The 22,110-nt window shown below is 53.0% G+C and overlaps 1 protein-coding gene across 1 annotated transcript in view; it reads right to left on the bottom strand.

Moving 5' to 3' along the window:
- Positions 1 to 22,110, bottom strand: part of LOC135213641 (golgin subfamily A member 6-like protein 24) — a 105,092-nt gene that overhangs the window by 30,840 nt on the left and 52,142 nt on the right.

Genomic DNA, 22,110 nt, shown 5'->3' with positions numbered 1-22,110 from the left:
GGGGTGAACAATGAACAATTGTACACCTCCGAATACAAGATATTTTGAGGACAAACTCAGATTCCGCAAAAATCATTCGCATTATCGGGATACGATGCAGCAAGAGACTATTACAGAATTCTGTTACCGTGCGGTAAACAGAAAGATGAGAGTCGAATAGATATCTCTGTTTAAAATTCTCGCAATACCGAAGACGATGAATACTAGCGTTTCACAGCAGTAGATGGTCATTCATGTATGAGAGAATCCCCGTTAATCAGAGACTTAAGTCCGTGATTGTTGGGCAGAGATACGGTTGTTATTCAATCCAAGCAGGTGAGAAAGACATAAACAACCGTCTATCTCAAAGCGGCAGCTGATACTGAAATGCCTCGGGCAATTCAATACGCAGTAGCTGTCGCTGACTCGTCATCCTGAGTTGCCAAGTAATCCTTTCCACGAAGGAATGCGTTCGGCTAGAACCACCGAGCATAAAAAGATATGCTCGAGCAATTATATTTAAGCGAAACGAATTTCGGTAAATATAAAAGCTTAAATGGTGTTGTTGTGACAACACCATAAGTATATAAAATTGAAACTGGAAACTCCTGGGAGGTTGCAGGCAACCCGGGTTGCAGTTCAATTAGAATACTTTTCGTCTAAGTCGCAATCCGTAGATAACCAGGATATGCGCCTACCCCTCGGGACCATTCAACTGCTTAGCAGAATCATGTCGCGAGGTTAATATACGTAGTATATTTGTAGGATTCTGAACAACGATCTCCATCCTAAATTCTTTCCTTCAAGAAAACAAAATAAGGATTGGAGATCGACCACCTTCGTTCTCTATTAAAGAGAGTGAAGGAGAAGTCTTCCTCGAAGGAAAGCTTCAATGGTGAACAGAATACTAAGACGATAGTTCCAGCCAAAATGACAATTTGTCGAAAATTGCATTTTTCCTAACTATACAAACCTGAGGTCCTTTAACAATAGGAAGTAGCTAGCGGCAGCTGGAACGGTCGTAAGCTTCGAACAAGGGGAGAACGGTAGTTAACTGCTTGTCCGATCACGCGCGCGCCCGCGCGACTGGGAGGTAAACAAATCACTTTTGCTTTGGCCCATGCAAAATACGCAGAGTGAGGGGTGGCATGAGGAGGGACTATATGTAAAGGACCTCAGGTTTGTATAGTTAGGAAAAATGCAATTTTCGACAAATTGTCATTTGTTCCGATACGTAATACAAACCCTCGGTCCTTTAACAATAGGAAGACTCACTTCTTGGTGGGAGGAATCTGAGTCTTTTTGATGAACAGACTGGTGTTCGTCCATCCCTGGAATGCCTCCCTGGTCGTAAGAGCGAGGGAGGGATCCAAGCCTCTGTCCGATTGATCGGGGTGTGCACCGCAGGATCAATGGTCAGACCTCTGGGCCGAGTACTAAGAGAGAGGCAAGCGTATCTCTTTGTACCAGCATTGTAAGAACTTTTTCCTTACATGAGCAAATGTAAAGTAATGGGTTTGTCTCATGTCGGCATCCACTTTCTCCCCCTTGTTGGAGAAAGTGGTGGATATATACTCCTATCTCTAGTTAAAGAGGTAGGATGGAGCTCTGTTGAATAGCTTACCTGCATCTGACTCCCTTCCAGCAAGGTAACGACCGTATCCCTCTGCCCACAGGTAGAGGTAGAAAAAGATGGTGAAGAGAAGCCAGTCACTCTCTATTCACGCATTCATTCTCCCAGTCATACCAGGAATCGATGCTGTTTCTGCCTGCTCGGGTGCTGGGTAAGCTTACACAACGTGTTGAGCAGCACCACCAAGGTCCCAAGGAAAAAGTATCCAAGGACTTGTGGGCAATATCCCGAAGGTAGAAGGACGTGAAGGTGGTCTGGTTGGCCCAGACACCTGCCTTCAGGACCTGCGCCACGGAGAAGTTCTTACGGAACGCTAAGGAGGGTCCGATACCTCTGACTTCGTGGGCTCTCGGTCGGAGCGTACGGATGTCGTCGCTACCATCAGCTTCGTACGCTCTCCTGATCACCTCACGCAGCCAGAAAGAAAGCGTGTTCTTGGAGACTTCTTTCTTGGTAACCCAGTGCTAACGAAGAGGCGTCGACACTCAGGCCTGAGATGTCGAGTTCTCTTCAGATAGCGCCGTATAGCGCCCTCACAGGGACAAAGCAGCATCTCATCCGCATCGTTATCGGTGAAGTCCAGGAGGGAGGGGATCGTGAAAGACTCGAACCTGTCGTCAGGGATCGACGGATTCTGAGTCTTAGCTACGAAGTTCGGGACGAAATCGAGCGTCACAGATCCCAGCCTCGGTATGTTTAACATCATAAGAAAGGCCATTGTAGTTCCCCTACTCTCTTCGCCGATGCCAGGGCCACAAGAAGAGGGTCTTGAGGGTCAGATCCCTGTCTGACGACTCTCGGAGCGGCTCGAATGGTCTTCGAGTCAAACTCCTAAGTACGAGAGTCACATCCCACGCAGGGGGCCTGAGTTTCCTGGGTGGGCAAGACCTTTCGAAGCTCCTCATTAGCAAGGATATCTCGAACGAATTCGAGATGTCCAGTCCCCTCAGTTTTAGGACGAGCGCCAGGTCAGCTCTATATCCCTTAACTGTGGGTACTGAGAGGAGCTTCTCTCGGCGAAGAAACACGAGGAAAATCCGCCTACCTGCTGAAGAGTGGCTCTGAGAGGAGACAGACCCTGTCTACGACACCAACCACAGAAGCGGCCCACTTCCCTGGTACACAGCTGCAGAGGACTGTCGGACGTGTCCAGCCATCTCTGTTGCTGCGCTACGAGAAAAGCCTCTCGTTCGCAAGAGATGGTGGATAACAGCCAGCCGTGAAGTTTGAAGGGACTGGACTGCTTGGTGGTTACCGTTCTACGTTTTGTGGCTGGGCTAGAAGGTTGTGACCAAGTGGGTATTGCTCTCTCGGTGCGTCCGCAAGAAGAGCCAGCAGGTCCGGATACCAAACGGCTTGTGGCCGTTGGGAGCCACCAGGATCATTCTGAGATTGGGAGTGACCAGCGCTCGACTGATTCACTTTACCGAATCAGACAGAAGGGAGGAAAGGCGTACGCGAAGAGGTTTGTCCCAGGGGTGTTGGAGAGCGCCTCTGCAGCTGCCCATGGGTCCGGCACAGCTGAAAAGAAAACCTGAAGTTTTCTGTTGTGCCGGGTGGCGAACAGGTCTACGACCGGTCGCCCCCACAGGTTGAAGAGCCTTTCCGCTACGTCTTGGTGTAGAGACCATTCGGTCCCTATCACCTGATCCCGACGGCTGAGCTTGTCTGCTACTACATTCCTCTTGCCTGGAATGTAGCGTGCTGACAGCTCTATCGAGTGAGCCGTGGCCCACTCGTGCACCTGCACCGTCAACTGATGGAGCGGAAGAGACACTATGCCCCCCCCCCAGCCCCCCTGCTTGTTGACATATGCCACTACTGTGGTGTTGTCGCACATCAACACCACTAAGTGTCCCACCAAGCGGTCCTGAAACTCTTGGAGAGCGTTGAAACGCCGCTTGAGTTCCAGGACATTGATGTGAAGGTGCTTTTCGTGATGGTCCCACACCTGCAGTCAGTAACTCCTCCAGGTGTGCGCCCCATCCCTCGGTCGATGCGTTCTGAGAACAGAAGCATCTCCGGGGGGAGTGTGTATGGGCACTCCTCTTAAGAGGTTCTTGTCGTCGAGCCACCAGGCTAGGTCCTTCCTCACCTTGTCCGTGATAGCCACGGGAAAGTAAGAGGATCCTTGGCCTGAGACCAACTCTCCCTTAGTCTCCACTGGAGAGACCGCAGGTGAAGACGCCCGTGAGGGACTAACTTCTCGAGTGACGACAGATGGCCGATCACGACTTGCCATTGCTGTGCTGCCTGTTCCTGCCGAGACAGGAACCGGCCGGCTGCCTCCCTGAATTTGCTGATACGCAAGTCTGCGGGAAAGACTTGCCCTGCTACCGTGTCTATCAGCATACCCAGGTACTTTCATCTTCTGCTTGGGTTCGAGATCGGACTTCTCGTAGTTTATCACGATCCCCAGATCGCGACAAAACTTGAGGAGTCGATCTCTGTCCTGTAGCAACTGCGAGCGGGAGCTCGCCAGGACTAGCCAATCGTCGAGATACCTCAGAAGACGTATCCCGTTCGAATGGGCCCAAGCCGACACCGAGTGAACACTCGTGAACACCTGTGGGGCGGTTGAGAGACCGAACAAAGTGCCCTGAATTGGTACACCGTCCCGTCGAAGATGAAGCGGAGGTACTTTCTGGAGGACTGATGGATGGGTATTTGAAAATACGCGTCCTTCAAGTCCACTGAAAGCATGAAATCGTTCCCCCTGATCGAGTCGAGCACTGAGCGTGCCGACTCCATCGTGAACCGCGTCGTGCGAACGAAGCGGTTCAGGGGAGAGGAGGTTCTATCACCGGACGCCAGACCCCCCGATGCCTTCTCCACTAGGAAGAGGCGGCTGTAAAAGCCCGGTGACTGGTTCCTACTCTACGATTTCTACAGCTCGTTTTCGCCAGCATGGTCTTGATCTCCTGTCGAAGTAAGAGCGTTGTCCTTTGCTGATCCCCGGACATAGGTCTGTAGATGGACTGGTTTGGAGATGAGGGGGCCGAGACTCGAAGGTAGCAGATATCTCCCTCCCGAAGGACGTCTACTATCCAGGTTCTCGGCGCCGTAGCGCTGCCAAGTCGCCCAATGGCTCGCCAGGCACCCCCCCACTTCGGCAGCAGGTGAGGGGGAACGCCGTCCCTAGCGTTTCCCTCCTCGTTTTACGACGTCTTTTCCAGCACCTCTCGGGGAAAGGAGGGCTGGGAGGAGGGCTGGTTGCGGCCTCCTCTAGCAGAAGTTGAAACAACAGGAGATCTTCACACGGGGTTTGGACGGTGCAACCGTCTTCGCCGCCGTGGAAGCGCTAGCCAAGCTCTTTGGTTTGGCCGCAGTTACTCGAGATTGCCCAGAAACCTTCGAGACTGCCTGGTGGACTAAGCGGTCACTCTCGTCAGTGCGCCGCCGATCCACGCAGCGTCCACCATCTCTCCAGGAAAGAGAGCTGGGGAACTCCTAAGAGGTCCATTTCTTGTAGCCCGAGTGCCGCCTCACGCCCGGCCCCTTGGTCACTCGGGTAAGGACTGCGTCCCTACGTCGAAGAACCAAGTTGGCCCACAGGTTAGCAGTCTGATGGGCGAGGTAAGAGATTGCTCTTCCTCCAGACTGGCACAGTCTCCTGAAAGAAGCGTCGTCTTCGAGAGCAGAACTCCCAGAGCCGGCCGCTACTTTGGATATTGTGAGGGACCACAAATCCAACCAGGAAACTGCCTGGAATGCTGCCATAGCGGTAGATTCCAGGGCAAGTGCCTCCTGCTGCGAGAACCATAGGTTCTCCGACAGGAGCTGCTGCAGGGACACACCTGGAGTCAGCCTCGCTAACTCCGGGTTAACCTGTTTCGGCAGTATCGGGTCTTCCGAAGGCACGTAAAATCGCCTCTGCCGCTGTAGAGGAGGAGGAAGCAGCTTAGAGGACCGTCCGGATTTTAGCGAGTCCTCCCGTCCGGAGACGAGATTCTCCACCTGATCCAGGACCGAGTCCGCAAGCTCCGATCGTGGCAACCCCACCATCATTTTGGGCTCCCTCTTGGGACCCCAAAATGATTCGAGCCGGGACGTGGGCTCTGCGGTGGTAGCGGCGATCCTTCCGCAAGGTCATTAGCAGACGCATCAGCTTAATGACCTCTGCGAAGTTCCTCTGTATCTCAGGAGTTACAGCGTCCTGTGGAGAGGACCGTCCAGTCCCTCCAGCAAGAGCATATCCCTCGATATCCTCCTTCAGAAGGAGGAACAGCGACAGACCCCTGACGGTCGCCTCCAACTACTTGCGCGGTACGTTCTGGTCGGTCCTAAGACCGTGCCTGAGCCGTACGGCGTCATAGCTGAGTCACGAACGGCGCACCTCTCGTGATCGCTCCTCGGTACCTCGCTCCTCCCGGTATAGCCCGAGGAGGTTGAAGGTACGGGAGAGGCAGACCTGACGCTCCTCGCTCGCTGGCCGGACCCAGCGTGCGTGGAGGGCTGCTGCTGATCGTCAACCCGCGGTGACGGTCGGGCAGCAGGCCTAGCCTTGCCGCTCGCCTGGGGCGATTGGCTCGGCTGAGAACGTCGAGACCGATCTCTAGCGTCAGGCGAGCTGCCGCTGGTCACCGTCTCCGCCGGTCCCATCGGAGCGGCGGACGGGTGACCTGCTATGGCTCTCTGTTCGCGTCGAGACCGGCCAGCGTCCTCTCGGCGCGTCAAAAAACCGCTGGTACCAGCCGTGGCTGGTACCGGCGGCCGTGGGGACTCCTTCCTCGTCTCAACCCGTGGCCGGTCAGCGACTGTCACGTCAGCCCGAGCAGCCAGTTGATCGCTGCGAGAGCGTCAAAACTTTGGCTGGACGGTCCTCTTTGGAAGAGCGTCCACTCGGTGCTTCTCGCGAACGAGAAGCGGCCGAGACGGAACCTGGTTTAGCGGCAGAACCGCTAGCACAGGTGAGGACGCACCAGCCGAGGCTGGTGCACCTCTGGTCCCCGTCGACCTTCTTCTTTGCAGAAGAAGCGACGGGCCCCGTTCCCGAAGGAACAGGAGGACCAGCAGAAGAGCTCCCCAGCTCGCCTGAGCGAGCCGGGCCCTTAGAAGATCCCGAAGGAGTCTTCTTAGGGGGGAGGAGGCAACCTTCTTCTTCGGCTGTTTAGCCTTAGAAGTCGAAGGGGAAGGAGAGGCAGCAGACGACGAAGAACCGACGACGACGACACCTTCTCCTCTTCCTCTTCTTCTTCGCCAGGCTCCGCAGAACAGACGTCAGGTCTTCCATCCAGGAGGGAGCCGGGGCAGTTTGCCGAAGCAACAGGGCCCGACTGCACCTGTCCGGAAAGACCTGAGACTGTGACAGCACCACCAACAGCAGGAACAACAGGAACAGGTCCGGGAACAGCAGGAACGGCAGGAACATCTGAACAAAGAGAATGCGCAGGCCCCTGATCTGAAAAGGAATGAGCGGCTGGGACAGCAACAGGTACGGCAGGCACGGCAGGTACCACAGGAGAGCCAGGCGTCCTGTCGGCAGTTACCGTCATCCTCGGCACTGGCGGCAGGTCCAGGGGGGTACTCTTTGGGCAGCGGAAGTCCGGGGTCGGCAATACAAAGAATCCAGGTGGTGGTGGCACCGTCCTCTTTGGCACGGCAGTAATGGGTTTTTGTATAGCAGCCGTGGGTGTCACCGACATTATATGTGGCGTATACACCAGATGCGGTGGCATCTCATATGCTGGTGTCGTTACTGTGGTTGTAGTAGTGGTCACCGCACCATGAGTGACCACTGCCGACCCCGCCAACCGCTGAATCAACCCTTGGATGCTGGGCACTCCCTGCAGTCCCAGCGACTCCCACACCTGTCCCAAGTCGTCCTTCGCTGATGGCACACCTGCGGAAGCAACAGTCGGGTTAGTTAGAGGGGTTTCCTCACGCCTGGGGGGAGACGCACCCCCCCAGAGCGTACGGAAGACCCCGAGTACAGCTGTACGTCCGGGTAGGCGGGCGCCCTCAAAAAAAAAAATCCACACTCGACGGATCGAGAGAGGAGACTCCGCTACCCCCCCCCCGCAGGGGAAGGCGCGAAACGTGGGGGTGGGCTTGGCCGGGGGGCAGGAAAGAGGACGAAGTGTCCGTTACCAAAGGAGTCACTGGACTTTCCGATGACTTCTTGGGCGGCCTAAGTCTCTTCCTGCCCTCGTACAGCACCCACTGCGCCTCGGACCAATTCATACATGTGACACAGGGCTCGTTGCGGGAGCACTCTCGCCCCCGACAACGAGTACAAACCTCGTGAGGGTCCACATCAACAAATGATCTAAAACCTCCACATCTACGCCCCTCCAGCCCGGGACACACTCTACGGGCGACTGGAGGGCGCGGTGATATCTCCATTTCTTCCAATTCACTCATTGCAAGATCAATAAAGAAATGTACAAGTACTTACAGTCACTCTGATTTATACAGAAAGAGAGGGCAAATACTCAAACTCAAAGCAAACGACAAAGCGGGCAGAGCGATGACGAACACGTCCTTCCCACACACGGCCGAAAGCAAAAGTGATTTGTTTACCTCCCAGTCGCGCGGCGCGCGACGATCGGACAAGCAGTTAACTACCGTTCTCCCCTTGTTCGAAGCTTACGACCGTTCCAGCTGCCGCTAGCTACTTCCTATTGTTAAAGGACCGAGGGTTTGTATTACGTATCGGAACAACTGGATATTCCCGTCCGTTCTTCTCTATTCCAGGTTGGTCGCCTACTGTGAGATAGTCTTCTTTCAGCAGCAGTCTTCTTCCTAATGCTAGAAATTCCAGGAATTCGAGCATAGGCGAGGTTCCCGATTATCGTGTAACATATCGGGGATTCTCGTCTCGCTCACTTTGGACCGTGGTCTCGCCTAAGTGTTTGGAGATCGTAAGAAACTAACACTCTGAATGCGCTAGAAATTCCGTAGAATTCTAAGCAGTCTACGAAACCCCCACCGAATTCGTCAAACGATATCGGCTGGTGGTCCTCTCGATTCCCGTAGAAATCGAGAATGGGGCAGGATCCCTCCTCAACGACCGGGGCTTACGTCAGGTAGGACCCGAAGGTCCCCCCTGGTAGCGCAGTCCCCAACGTGGGATCCTACAGAGAAATCTCTGTAGGATCCTTCCCCTTTCCCTCGTAGCCGTAAGGAGAGAGGGAATGGGGGAGGAATTGGATACTCGCTCGCCTTCCCCCAGTGGAACTAGCAGTTGGAGAAGAGTAGGAGCAGCCATCGCCTTGCGGCGATGGCCTCTCAGAGTCTGGGAAAACGTATCGTCAGGAGAAAACGTTTTCCCGAGGAGGGTTACGAACTCTCACTGTAGGTAAGGGTCTGCCGCCACTGTGAACGTCGTCTGGGTGGGGCTGATCGACACCTGACAGGAGAGAGCCGATACCGTCCTCCGACTCATTCCAGTCCTCGTCGAGGTCGAAACCTCTCAGGAGGACCGAAGGAGTATTTAAATACGGTGTCCGAAGACACGTAGAAACGCCGCTGTCGCAGTCGAGGAGGTGGAAAGTAGCTTGATCGACCGGCCAGAACTGAGAGCCTTCTTGTCCGGAGACGAGAGACTCTGGTTCAAGACAGAATCGGCAAGCTCCGATCGCGGCAAACCCACCGTCGGTTTGGGTTCCCTCTCGGGCCCCAAAACGACTCAAGCAGAGACATGGGCTCTGCTGGTGGGAGCGGCGATCCTTCCCCCCGGTCGTTGTGCTGACGAATCAGTGCAATAACCTGGGTAAAGTTACTCTGAATCTCGGAAGTTACAGCGTCTTGAGGAGTAGGACCGTCCAGTCCCTCCAACAAGAGCAGCTCCCAGGACCCTCCTCCTTCAGAAGAAGGGCCAGCAACAGATCCCCGACGGTTGCCTCCAATCACTTGCGCGTACGGTCCTGGTTGGTCCCTAAGACCAACTGGCACGTGCGGCGGTCGTGACGGGATCGTGAGCGGCGCATCTCTCACGATCACTCCTATATACCTCGCTCTTCCTGGCGTATGCCGAGGAAGTTGAAGGTATCGGAGGAGACAGAACTGACGCTACCCGGCTACCCCCTCTCCCCCTGACGGTCGCCTCCAATCACTTGCGCGTACGTCCTGGTTGGTCCTAAGACCATACGTGGCACGTGCGGCGTCGTGACGGGATCGTGAGCGGCGCACCTCTCACGATCACTCCTAACTACCTCGCTCTTCCCGGTGTAGCCCGAGGAAGTTGAAGGTAGTGGAAGAGAGCAGACCTGACGCTCCCCCCCCGCTCGCTGGCAGGACCAGCGTACGTGTGGGGGGCTGCAGCCGATCACCAACCCGCGGTGGAGATCGATCTGCAGGCCTGGCCGTGCCGCTCACCTGTGGCGAGCGGCTCGACTGAGAACGTCGACGCTGATGTCTAGCGTCAGGCGAGCTGTTGCTGGTTACTGTCTCCGCCCCGGTCCCGATGGGAGCGGCGTCAGGTGACCTGCTAGGCTCGTTGTCGCGGTGAGGACCGGCGAGCGTCCTCTCGGCGCGTCGAGCCGCTGGTACCAGCCGTGGCTGGTACCGACGACCGCGGGGACCCCTTCTCGCCTCAACCCGTGGCTCGGTCAGCGACCGTCACGTCAACCCGGAGCAGCCAGCTGGTCGCTGCGAGGAGCGTCCACTGGCCTAGCGAGAGTCGTCTGCACGACACTCGCCAGTCTTCTGCTCCGCGCTTCGGTCTTGGCGGCGAGCGAGCTCGAGTGTCAAGACTTTGGCTGGACGGTCTCAGCGGGCAGACCGTCCACTCGGTACTTCTCGCTAACGAGAAGCCGAGGCGGATCCTGGTTTAGCGGCAGAACCGCTAAAACCAGGCGAGGAAGTGCCAGCCGAAGCTGGTACTCCTCTGGTCCCCGTCTTCTTCTCCTTGGTAGAAGAAAAGACGGGCCCTGTTCCCGAGGGAGCAGGAGGACCAGCAGAAGAGCTCCCGAATCGCCGGAGCGAGACGGGCCCTTAGAAGGTCCCGAAGGAGCCTTCTTAGGGGGAAAACCCGGGTTACCAGCTGGTCGCTGCAAGAGCGGCCGCTGGCCTGGCAAGAGTCACCTGAGCGTCTCTCACCCGCCTTCTGCTCCGTGCCGCGTCTTGGCGCCGAGCGAACTCTGGCGCCGAAACTTGGCTGCACGGTCTTTCCGAGGGAGAACGTACACTCGGGATCTCTCGCGATAGGAGACCGAGCCGGAACCTGGCGTAGCGGCATCGCCGCTAGCACCAGGCGAGGAAGTACCAGAGCTAACCGATACTCTTGGTCCCCGTCTATCTCTTCCTTACGGAAGGGGAGACGGGCCCTGCTCCCGAAGGAGCAGGAGGACCAGCAGAAGGACCCCCCGTCCCACCGAGGTGGGACGGGCCCTTAGAAGTTCCCGAAGGAGACTTCTTAGGGGGAAGGCAGCCTTCTTCTTCTTCGGCTTATGGCCTTAGAAGTCGAAGGGGAAGAGGCAGCAGCAGACGATGAAGACGAAGATGACAGCTTCCTCTTCTCCTCTTCCTCGTCAGCTCTCGCAGGACAGTCGTCAGGTCCTCCATCCAGGAGGGAGCCGGGGCAGTTGCCGAAGCAACAGGGCCCGACTGCACCTGTCCGGAAGGACCTGGGACTGGGGAAGACACACCGTGGGCAGGACCAGCATGGAAGGCACAGGAATCAGGAGCGACAGGACAGCAACCAGCTCAGGAGCGGCAGGAGCGGCAGGAACAGCGGCAGCGGTAGGACCCAGAAGGACAGCCAAGCCAACAGCGGGAATCACATCAGCGGCAGGTACGGCAGGCCCAGCGATCGCCTCGTAGAATCATCGGCAGCCAGCGGAACCTGGGTCCTGGCGGCCGGTCCAGGGGCGAGGTGCTGGAACAGCGGAAGTCTGGGGCAGGCAACACGAAGAAAAACAGGCGGCGGCGGCAACCCCACCTCGGGACGGCTGCGGCCCTAGTGGCGGCAGACGGGGTCATCGACACAGCATGGGGAGTGTAGACCAGGAGGGGGGGGAGCAGCATAAGCGGCCGTGGTAGTAGTGGAGACCGCCCCACCGCCCCAGACCTCGCTAGACGCTGCGCAGCCCGTGGATGCTAGGCACGCCCTGCCTCCGCGGTGGTCCATACCTGTCCAAGGTCGTCTCCCACGGATGTAGCACCTGCGGTAACATAGATAGATTAGTAAGAGGGGTTTTTCCCCTCACGGACGGGGGGAAGACATGCCCCACCCCGAACGCAAGGAAGACCCGAAATACAAAATACAACGAAGAAGCTGAGCGGGGGGCAGGAAGGAAGACGAAGAATCGGATACCAAGGAGTCGCGGGAGAGCTTTCCGACGACTTCCCGGCAGACCTTCGCTTCCCTACCCCCGCACAGCAGTGAAAAGTAATATGAAAATGAACAGAATACTGCCCTTGCGATTCACTTCATAGAACTTAAAGGGGAAAAGATCAATTCCCGGGTAAGAACGGAAACTTGATCCAATAATATGATGCTACCATAAAATATATATGAAAATGAAACAGAATACTGCACTTGCGATTTCATTTCACATAAAAAAAATCGTAAGGATCAACCCTTCCCAGGGTAAGAACGAAAATTGATCCAAATTAAATTTCATGCAAATAAATAAATGAAAATGAAAAGAATATTGCAATTGCGAATCCACTTTTCATTGCATTCTATTATACAAAATTAAAAGGCTTCGTGCCCGAGCGCAAACACACTCTCGGTAACAACGCACAGGGCAACATATAATGAAAAGAGTACTTACATTTTTCAATTACACACTTTCGCCCAAAATACATGACTCGGCGCGAGCGCGCCCGCCCTCGGCACCGAGGCATAATTCAAGGGTTCAATTCATGAAAAGAGAGGAAATCGCCGCATCTACGGCGATAACTCCATGTTGGTTCATAATTAAGTAATGAAAATGAAAACAGTGTACTTACAGTTCATTTTCAAGTCAAACAAACCATTAGTAGAAAACACAATATAAACAAAGCATACGACGATGAAGCGGGCAGAGAGCGATGACGAACACGTCCTTCACACCCGCGGCCGAAAGCAAAAGTGATTTGTTTACCTCCCAGTCGCGCAGCGCTGCGACGTTCGGACAAGCAGTTAACTACCGTTCTCCCTTGTTCGAAGCTTACGACCGTTCCAGCTGCCGCTAGCTACTTCCTATTGTTAAAGGACCGATGGTTTGTATTACGTATCGGAACAAGTTACATTTTGAAAATATGCCAAAAAAATAGTTTCACTGGAAAATCAATTCCGCTCTTGGAAAATCAAGATACTATATAGCTATACTACACTGTAAAAGTTTCATCAAATTGAGAAAATAAAAAATGTTTAGATTCTGATGGTTCAGCTATCCCTATATGCCATTTTCTCTATTACACTAACATATTTTCTTTTCAAATTTGTTTTCCATGAATTACTAGGCTAATCTAAACATTTTTTTACAGCAATAACATTTCCAGATATTTTTATTTATCTTAAAATGGTCCAAAATAGAGTATATCAAACTTGATCCATTCATAGACTGATGCCTTTAAATGTTCTTTCGTTCACAGTGCCGTACAAGCGATTAACAAAATTGTCCATGAAACAATCTGAACATTTTTTTCTAGCAATAACATTTCTAGATGCTTATTTATGCATAAAACTGTTGAAAACAGTCCATAACTCACTTGGACCTATCCTGAATTATTCATACTTTTCAAAATGACAATTTGTCTAAAATTGCATTTTTCCTAACTATACAAACCTGAGGTCCTTTACAATAGGAAGGTACTAGCGGCAGCTGGATAGGTCGTAAGCTTTCGAACAAGGGGTTCGGTAGTTAACTGCTTGTCCGACAGGCGCGCGCGCGCGACTGGGAGGTAAACAAATCACTTTTGCTTTTGGCCCAAGCAAAAACTGCAGAGTGAGGGGTGGCATGAGGTGGGGCTATGTGTAAAAGGACCTCAGGTTTGTATAGTTAGGAAAAATGCAATTTTAGACAAATTGTCATTTGTTCCGACACGGCATACAAACCTTCGGTCCTTTTACAATAGGAAGACTCACTTCTGGTGGGTGGAATCTGAGTCTTTTGTGAACAGACTGGTGTTCGCCCAACCTTGGAAGCCTCCCTGGTCGTAAGAGCGAGGGAGGGATCCAACAAGCCTCTGTCCGATTGATCGGGGTGTGCACCGCAGGATCAATGGTCAGACCTCTGGACCGAGTACTAAGAGAGAGAGGCAAGCGTATCTCTTCGTACCAGCAATGTAAGAACTTGTTCCTGTACAGGAGCAAAGTTAAAGTCATGGTTTTGACTCTTGTAGGCATCCACTTCCCCCCCTTGTAGAAGGAAGTGGTGGATATTCTGCTCCCATCCCTCGTGAAAGGGATAGGATGGGGCTCTGTCATATAGCTCACCGGCATCTCGTCCTTATCCAGCAGGGTGATGACCGTATCCCTCTACCCACAGGTAGAGGGGAAGAAAAAGATAGAAAGAGAAGCCAGTCACTTTCTCATCACTATCTATTCATACAGTCACACCAGGACTCGATGCTGTTCAGCCTGCTAGGGTCTGGGTTAGCTAGACGACGTGTTGAGCAGACCACACGGGTCCTAAGGAAACCGATCCAAGGACCTATGGGCAATATCCAAGAGGTATAAGGAAGTTGCCGGTGGTCTGGTTGTACCAGACCCCTGCCTTCCATACCTGCGCCACGGAGAAGTTCTTACGAAACGCCAACGAGGGGTCAATACTTCTGACTTCCGTGAGTTCTCGTACGGGACTGACGGATGTCGTCACTACCATCAGCCTCATACGCCCTCCTGAAGACCTCACGCAGCCAGGACGAAAGAGTGTTCTTGATACTTCTTTCTTGTTGACCCCGTTGCTAACGAAGAGGCGTCGACACTCAGGCCCGAGGTGTCGAGTTCTCTTCAGATAGCGCCGTAGCGTCCTCCCAGGACAAAGCAGCATCTCATCCACATCATTATCTGCATGACGTTCCCGTACTCTCTTCGCCGATGCCAGGTCCAGCAAGAAGAGGGTCATTGAGTTCCCTGGGTTGGCAAGACCTTTGGAAGCTGCTCCTAAGCAAGGAGATCTCGAACGAGTTCGAGATGTCCAATCCCGTCAGTTTCAGGAGGAGCGACAAGGCGGCTCTGTATCCTTTGACTGTGGGAACTTAGAGGAGCTTCTTCGGCGAAGAAAAAACGAGGAAATCCGCTACCTGCTGAAGAGTGGCTCTGAGAAGAGATAGGCCCCGTCTACGACACCAACCACCGAAGACGGCCGACTTCCCCTGGTACACAGCTGCAGAGGACTGACGGACGTTTCCAGCCATCTCTGTTGCTGCGCAACGAAAAAAGCTTCTCGTTCGCAAGAGAAGGTGGATAACAGCCAGCCGTGAAGACGTAGGGACTGGACTGCTCGGTGGTACCGCTCGACGTGTGGCTGGGCGAGAAGGTTGTGCCAATGGGGAATCTCTCTCGGTTCTCTTGCGAGAAGAGCCAGCAGGTCCGGATACCAAATGGCCTGTGGCCATTTGGAAGCCATCAGGATCATCCTGAGATTCGGGATGACCAGTGCTCGACTGATCACCTTGCGAATCAGGCTGAACGGGGGAAAGGCATAGGCGAAGAGGTTGTCCCACGGGTGTTGAAGAGCGTTCTCTGCAGCTGCCCATGGATCCGCACGGCCGAGAAGAACACCTGGAGCTTCCTGATGTGCCGGATGGCGAACAGATCCTCGACTGGTCGCCCCCACAGGTCGAAGAGCCCTTTCCGCCACGTCCTGGTGTAGAGACCATTCGGTCCTTAATCACCTGATCCCGACGGCTGAGCGTGTCTGCTACTACATTCCTTCCCTGGAATGTAGCGTGCCGACAGCTCTATTGAGTTGTGGCCTCTACGGCCCACTCGTGCACCTGCCGAGTCAACTGATACAACGGGAGAGACACTAGGCCCCCCCTGTTTGTTGACGTAAGCCACCACCGTGGTGCTGTCGTACATCAACACCACTGAGTGTCCCATCAACGGTCCTGGAACTCTTGGAGAGCAAGGAACGCTGGCCTTTAGTTCCAGTACATTGATGTGAAGGTGCTTGTCGTTCTCGTACCACACTCCTGAAGTCCGCAACTCTTCCAGGTGTGCCACCCCATCCCTCGTCGATGCGTCTGAGAGCAGCTGCATGTCCGGGGGGAGAGTGCGCGGAGGCACTCCTCTTAAGGGGTTCCTGTCGTCCAGTCACCTGGCTAGGTCCTGCCTCACCTCCTGTGTCAGTGACCATGGAAGGCTTTGGGGGATCCGTCCGCCTGTGACCAACTCTCCTTTGGTCTCCCTGAAGAGACCGCAGGTGAAGACGCCCGTTAGGGACTGGCTTCCCGAGTGACGACAGGTGTCGATCACGACTTGCCATGCTGAGCTACCTGTTCCTGCCGAGACAGGAACTGGTTGGCTGCCTCCCTGAATCTGCTACCGTGTCGATCAGCATACCCAGGTACTTCATCCTCTGCTTGTGCTCGAGATCGGACTTTTCGAAGTTCAGAACGATCCCCAGATCGCGACAGAACTCGAGCAGTCGATCCCTGTCCTGTAGCAACTGCGAGCGGTAGCTCGCCAGGACTAACCAATCGTCGAGATACCCCATCAGACATATCCCGTGCGAATGGCCCAAGCAGACACCAGAGTGAACACTTGCGTGAACAACACCTGTGGGGCGGTTGAGAGACCGAAGCAACGTGGCCTGAGCTGGTACACCGTCCCGTCGAGGATGAAGCCGGAGGTACTTTCCGAAGGACTGATGAATGGGTATTTTGTAGATACGCATCCTTCAGTCCACTGAAAGCATGAAATCGTTCTCCCTGATAGAGTCGAGCACTGAGCGTGCCGTCTCCATCGTGAACCGGGTCTGGCGAACCAACCGGTTCGGGGGAGAGAGAAATCTATTCACTGGCGGGCCAGCCTGTCGTAGACCTTTCCACCAGGAAGTAGTCGGCTGTAAAGCCCGGTGACTGATCCGTACCGATTTCTACAGTTCTCTTGCTCAGCATGGTCTTGATCTCCTGTCTCAATGCTACGTCCTTCGATGCCCCGGCCTGGACGTACGCCTGCTGTTGGACCGGGTCCAATGGCTGGCCAGGCACCCCCCACTTCCGGCAGCAGGTGAGGGGGAATGCCGTCCTTCCACTGTGAACGTCGTCTGGTTGGGGCTGATCGAGACCTGACAGGAGAGAGCCGATACCGCTCCGACTCATTCCAGTCCTCGTCGAGGTCGAAACCTCAGGAGGACCGAAGGGATATATAAATACGATGTCCGAAGACACTTAGAAAACGCCTCTGTCGCAGTAGAGGAGGTGAAGGAGCTTGTTCGACCGTCCAGAAACGTTAGAGAGCCTTCTTGTCCGGAGACGAGAGACTACCTGGCTCAACCCAGTCGGCAAGCTCCGATCGCGGCAGACCCACCGTCGATTTGGATTCCCTCTCGGGCCCCAAAACGACTCGAGCCGAGACGTGGCTCTGCTGGTGGGAGCGGCGATCCTTCCCCGAGGTCATTGTGCTGACGAATCAGCGCCGTAACCTCGGCAAAGTTCCTCTGGATCTCGGAAGTCACAGCATCTTGCAGAGTGGGACCGTTAAGCCCTTCGAACAAGAGCATATTCCGAGAACCTTCCTCCTAAGAAGGGAACAGCGACAGCCCTCTCGGTCTTCCCCATCCACATTGCGCATACGTCCTGGCCGGTCCAAGAACCGTGCCTGGCACGTAGGGCGTCGTGGTGGGATCATGAGGGGCGCACCCCTCACGATCACTCCTCAATACCTCGCTCCTCCCGGTGTAACCCGCGGAGGTTGAAGGTACGGGAGAGGCAGACCTGACGCTCCCTCGTCGCTCGCTGGCAGAACCAGCAGGCTTGGAGGGCTGCAGGCGATCGTCAACCCGCGGTGACGATCGAGCTGCAGGCCTGGTCGAACCGTCTCGCTGTGGAGAACGGCTGGACTGAGCACAGCGGCCCCGATCTCGAGTGTCAGAAGAGCTGGTGCTGGTTGCCGTACCCGATCGCTCTCTGTGAGAGCGACGGTCAGGTCGACCTGCAGGCTCCACTGTCGCAGTGAGACCGGTGCTTGTCCTCACGGCACGTCACGTCGCTGGTTCCAGCCGTGGCTGGCACCGGCGAACGGGAGGACCTCTTCCCAGCCTCAGCCCGTGGTCGGTCGTGGGGACCGTCACGTCCCGGGGTAGCGAGCTGTTCACCGCGAGAGTGAGAGCTGGTCTGGTGAGAGTCGCATGAGCGGCTGTCACCAGTCTTCCGCCCGTGCCGTGAACCTGACGCTGAGCGGACTCAGAGGTCTGGTTCCTGGCTGCACGGTCGCTTGGACGGTAGGCGACCGTACACTCGGTACCTCCCGCGAACGAGAGGCCGAGACGGACCCTGATGCAGTGGCAGAACCACTGACACCAGGCGAGGAAGTACCGGTGTTAGCCGGTACCCCTCTGGTCCCCGTAGTCTTCTTCCTTGCGGAAGAAGAGACGGGCCCCGCTCCCGAAGGAGCAGGAGGACCAGCGGAAGGAACCCTCCCGTCCACCGAGGTGAGACGGGTCCCGAGAAGCTCCCGAGGAAGCTTCTTAGGAGGGAGGAGGCGACCTTCTTCTTCCTCGGCTGTAAAGCCTTAGAAGTCGAAGGGGAAGAGGCGGCGGCCGACGACGATGAAGAAGATGAAGACGACGACCACGACACCTTCCTCCTCTTCTTCATCAGCTTCCTCAGGACAGACGTAAGATCTGCTATCCAGGGCGGAGCCGGGGCTGCTGTAACCGAAGCCACAGGGCCCGGACGCACCTGTACAGACAGACCAAAGTCTGGGGTAGTACCACCACGAACAGGGACGACATCAGCAGGTATGGGCATCTCAGGAACAGCAGGCACGGCCAGCACATCATCGGTAGGGACAGCCAGCGCAGCAACGGCAGGAACAGCCAGCGCAGCAACGGCAGGGACAGCCAGCGCAGCAACTGCATGGACAGTCAGCCCAGAATCGGCAGGTACGGCAGGCAGCACCGGAAAACACAAGGAAGTGGAAGCAGCTAGCCAGCAACATCCTGGTACCGGCGGCAGGTCCAGGGGCGAGTTCTAGGGCAGCGGAAGTGTGGTCGCTGCAGCGCGGCAACCACGAGCGGCGGCGGCACGCCCCCCTCTCAGTACGGCGAACGGCACTTCACAGCGGCTGTAGGCAAGACTGTTACCACGTGAGGCGAGTACACCAGGTGAGGAGGGACGTCGTCACCTGGTTGCGTGGTCACCACTCCCTGGGTGACCGCAGTAGGCCCAGACATAGAACCTCAGCCCCTGGACACCAGCACGCTCTGCAATTGGAAGGACGCCCATACCTCGCCCAGGTCCACGCTCGTGGCAGTAGCACCTGCGGAAATAATAGTAGTAGCGATTAATGGGGGGGAAATCCCCTCGTGCGGGGGTTGATCCCTCCCGAACGAGTGGAAGACCCCTAATACAATTGTACATCGGGCACCGAGCGCCCTCCCCCGCGCTCGACGGATCGGGCGAGGAGAAGAACGCCGATAACCTCCCCCCCCCCCCAAGGGGAAGAGCCATCTGTGGGAACTGAGCGGGGGGGGGGTCTCGTTCCCCACCCCCGCACAGTACCCATGTACCCAACAACAAAATAAGAGCCCTAGAGCAATCGTGCCATCGGCACGAATACAAGGCATAAGGATCAATTCCCTGACTGAGCGGAACTTGAACCAAATAATATTGATGCAATCAATAATAAGGAACAAAATGAAAATGCATCTTGCAAAACGATTCACTTCACAATGAATAAGGGCTCGGATCGAGCGCATTTGCGCCCTCGGTACCGAGCGCAAGGGTGAAAGGTTTCATTCCTTACCTATATGGATCAAGGTTTCTGGAAACCTTGATCCATAATGAATTGATGCAATCAACAAATATATGAAAAAGAAAAGACTACTGCGCTTGCGATTTCACTTCATACAAATAAAAAGGGGAAGGATCAATTCCCGTGAATAGCGGAACATTGATCCCAGTCAACAATGCAATCTCAATAAAAAAAATGAAAATGAAAAAGAACTGCACTTGCGATTTCACTTCATTCAAAATAAAAAGGGGGAAGGATCAATCTCCGGGTAAGCTCGGAAACTGATCCAAAATGAGTATTGCTACAATAAAAAAAAAAATATATGAAAATGAAAAAGAATACTGTACTTGCGATTCCACTTTCATACTGAATAAGTTTCCGTGCCGAGCGCATTCGTTCGGCAACGGGCATACAGGTCAAAAAAATATAAATGAAAAGAGCACTTACTTACGATTTTCATCTACACATTTCCAACCCAATATACGCTCGGAGCGAGCGCTCCCGCCCTCGGCACCCGAGCATACACAATACGAGGATCATTCTGGGAAAATGAATTCCCGCAATTACGCCCTTCAGTCCCGGCACTCGGGTAATCGGAGGCGTTGTGAACCAAGATCCTTTAATTCACAATTGAATTCAATGAAATGATTGTACTTACAATTCAGTTTCACTAGATACATAGAAAAAGAAAAACACAATCATGCGAAAGCAAACGACGATGAAGCGGGCAGAGAGCGATGATACACGTCCACACGCCAGCAGGCCGAAAGCAAAAGTGATTTGTTTACCTCCCAGTCGCGCGCGCGCGCCTGTCGGACAAGCAGTTAACTACCGAACCCCTTGTTCGAAAGCTTACGACCTATCCAGCTGCCGCTAGTACCTTCCTATTGTAAAAGGACCGAAGGTTTGTATGCCGTGTCGGAACAAAGTTCTTTTTACAACTTGTGGTTCACAGTGTCACTGAAATTGGGAAACAAATCGGCAGGAATAAATTTCCATTTCGACATGTACCTAGCCTAGTAGTTTGGCACTGGCTAGCTATGACTTACCTAACCAAAAGAGCCTTGACCTAACCTTGGTAGATCTGAGTAATTGCTCTGCGTCGGGTATTTCCATGTAAGCTGACTAGGTATCTATGGTATTTTGGTTGATTACTAGGTAGTAGTATTAAGAATTTACTTATATTTTTTGTCTGTTGCCTGTAGCTAATTAAAACCCCAGGGGCTACTACTAAACACGACAAAATGCATTTGACTCCCGAATCCCTATTGGCTTTCTTATTCGCTGGACCGTTCCTCACCAGAACTTAGGCTACCTTCCTAACCTGGCTTAGGACACTGTGCACTGACCCGTTTCCTTAACAAAATGGACTGAAATGGGGTCTGTGCTGTTTGACCACAACCTTTCCACCCTGAGCTACCTTACTTCGGATCCAAATGACTCCATTTCAATAGAATGATCACTAAAATAACACCAAAATAACTTTAGTCTTACTACAACGTACCAATGGGACCTGGCTACGACAAAATGCGTAGGGCTACCTTCAACGAGAGGCCATAGTAGTAGCAACTTAACAGATACTTTCACTTAATAGGGCAAGGAGATGAATGAGGCCACTAGAGGCCGATTGCGTAATCCATTTGGGGTATCTAGGATGCCCTTTAGTGGGCCATCAATTAGTAGGACCCCGAGACTCGTCGTCTAAACGACTGCTTCCAAAACTTACGTGGCAAATAAAACACCTTTATATTACGTTCACAACACACTTAATATGTCAGATAACTAATCCACCATGTCAGTGCAACACTAAACTTAATCGAATACATAAAAACGAGTCTCTCACTTAGTTGGCCTCGGCAGGATTTTGTGGAAGACTTGCAATTTATTGCAATCAAGGACACAAGTACTCTTACGAGACTTAAGTTACTGGTGTTCAAGGTTACAACTACGGCATTTTGGTTTAGCACTGGGAATTACCGTTTTCAGAATGCTGATTCTCACAGAAATATATATATATATATATATATATAGATATATATATATATATATATATATATATATATTATATATATATATATATATGTATATGTATATTTATATATATATATATATATATATATATATATATATATATATATGAATTCTTATCACACCACCGTGATTCATATATACTATATGCATTAATCTACAAATGGTCCTTTTAATATTCAATTCACTCTACCTCAGCATAATTGAAAAGTGGGTCTGTGGAAAATTCTGCAATGGTGTGAATTATCAAGGAAATGTATTATTGTCTAAATATATTGTAATAGTTTTTCTAGATAATTCACATTATTATGGAAATTATATAAATATATATATATATAGATATATATATATATATAGTATATTAGTATATATATATATATATGATATGATATATATATATATATAGATATATATATATATATTATTATATATACAATAGGCGGAGGTTTCTCTAAACCCAGGTATACAATACGGGCAGGGGACACACCAACAGGCTAAGGAACTCATATATATTAAGTTGCAACGTTTCGAAGCAGGCCTCAATTGCAAGCTAAAAAGTAACAATATCTAGTATTGTAGCTTAATTTTATTGTACTAATTAGATCTTGTTACTTTTTAGCTTGAAAATGAG

The sequence above is a fragment of the Macrobrachium nipponense genome, chromosome 19 (genome assembly GCF_015104395.2).
Source record: "Macrobrachium nipponense isolate FS-2020 chromosome 19, ASM1510439v2, whole genome shotgun sequence".
Lineage (NCBI taxonomy): Eukaryota > Metazoa > Arthropoda > Malacostraca > Decapoda > Palaemonidae > Macrobrachium > Macrobrachium nipponense.
The sequence above is the reverse complement of the archived record's forward strand: the minus strand, read 5'-3'. Positions and strand labels throughout refer to the sequence as shown.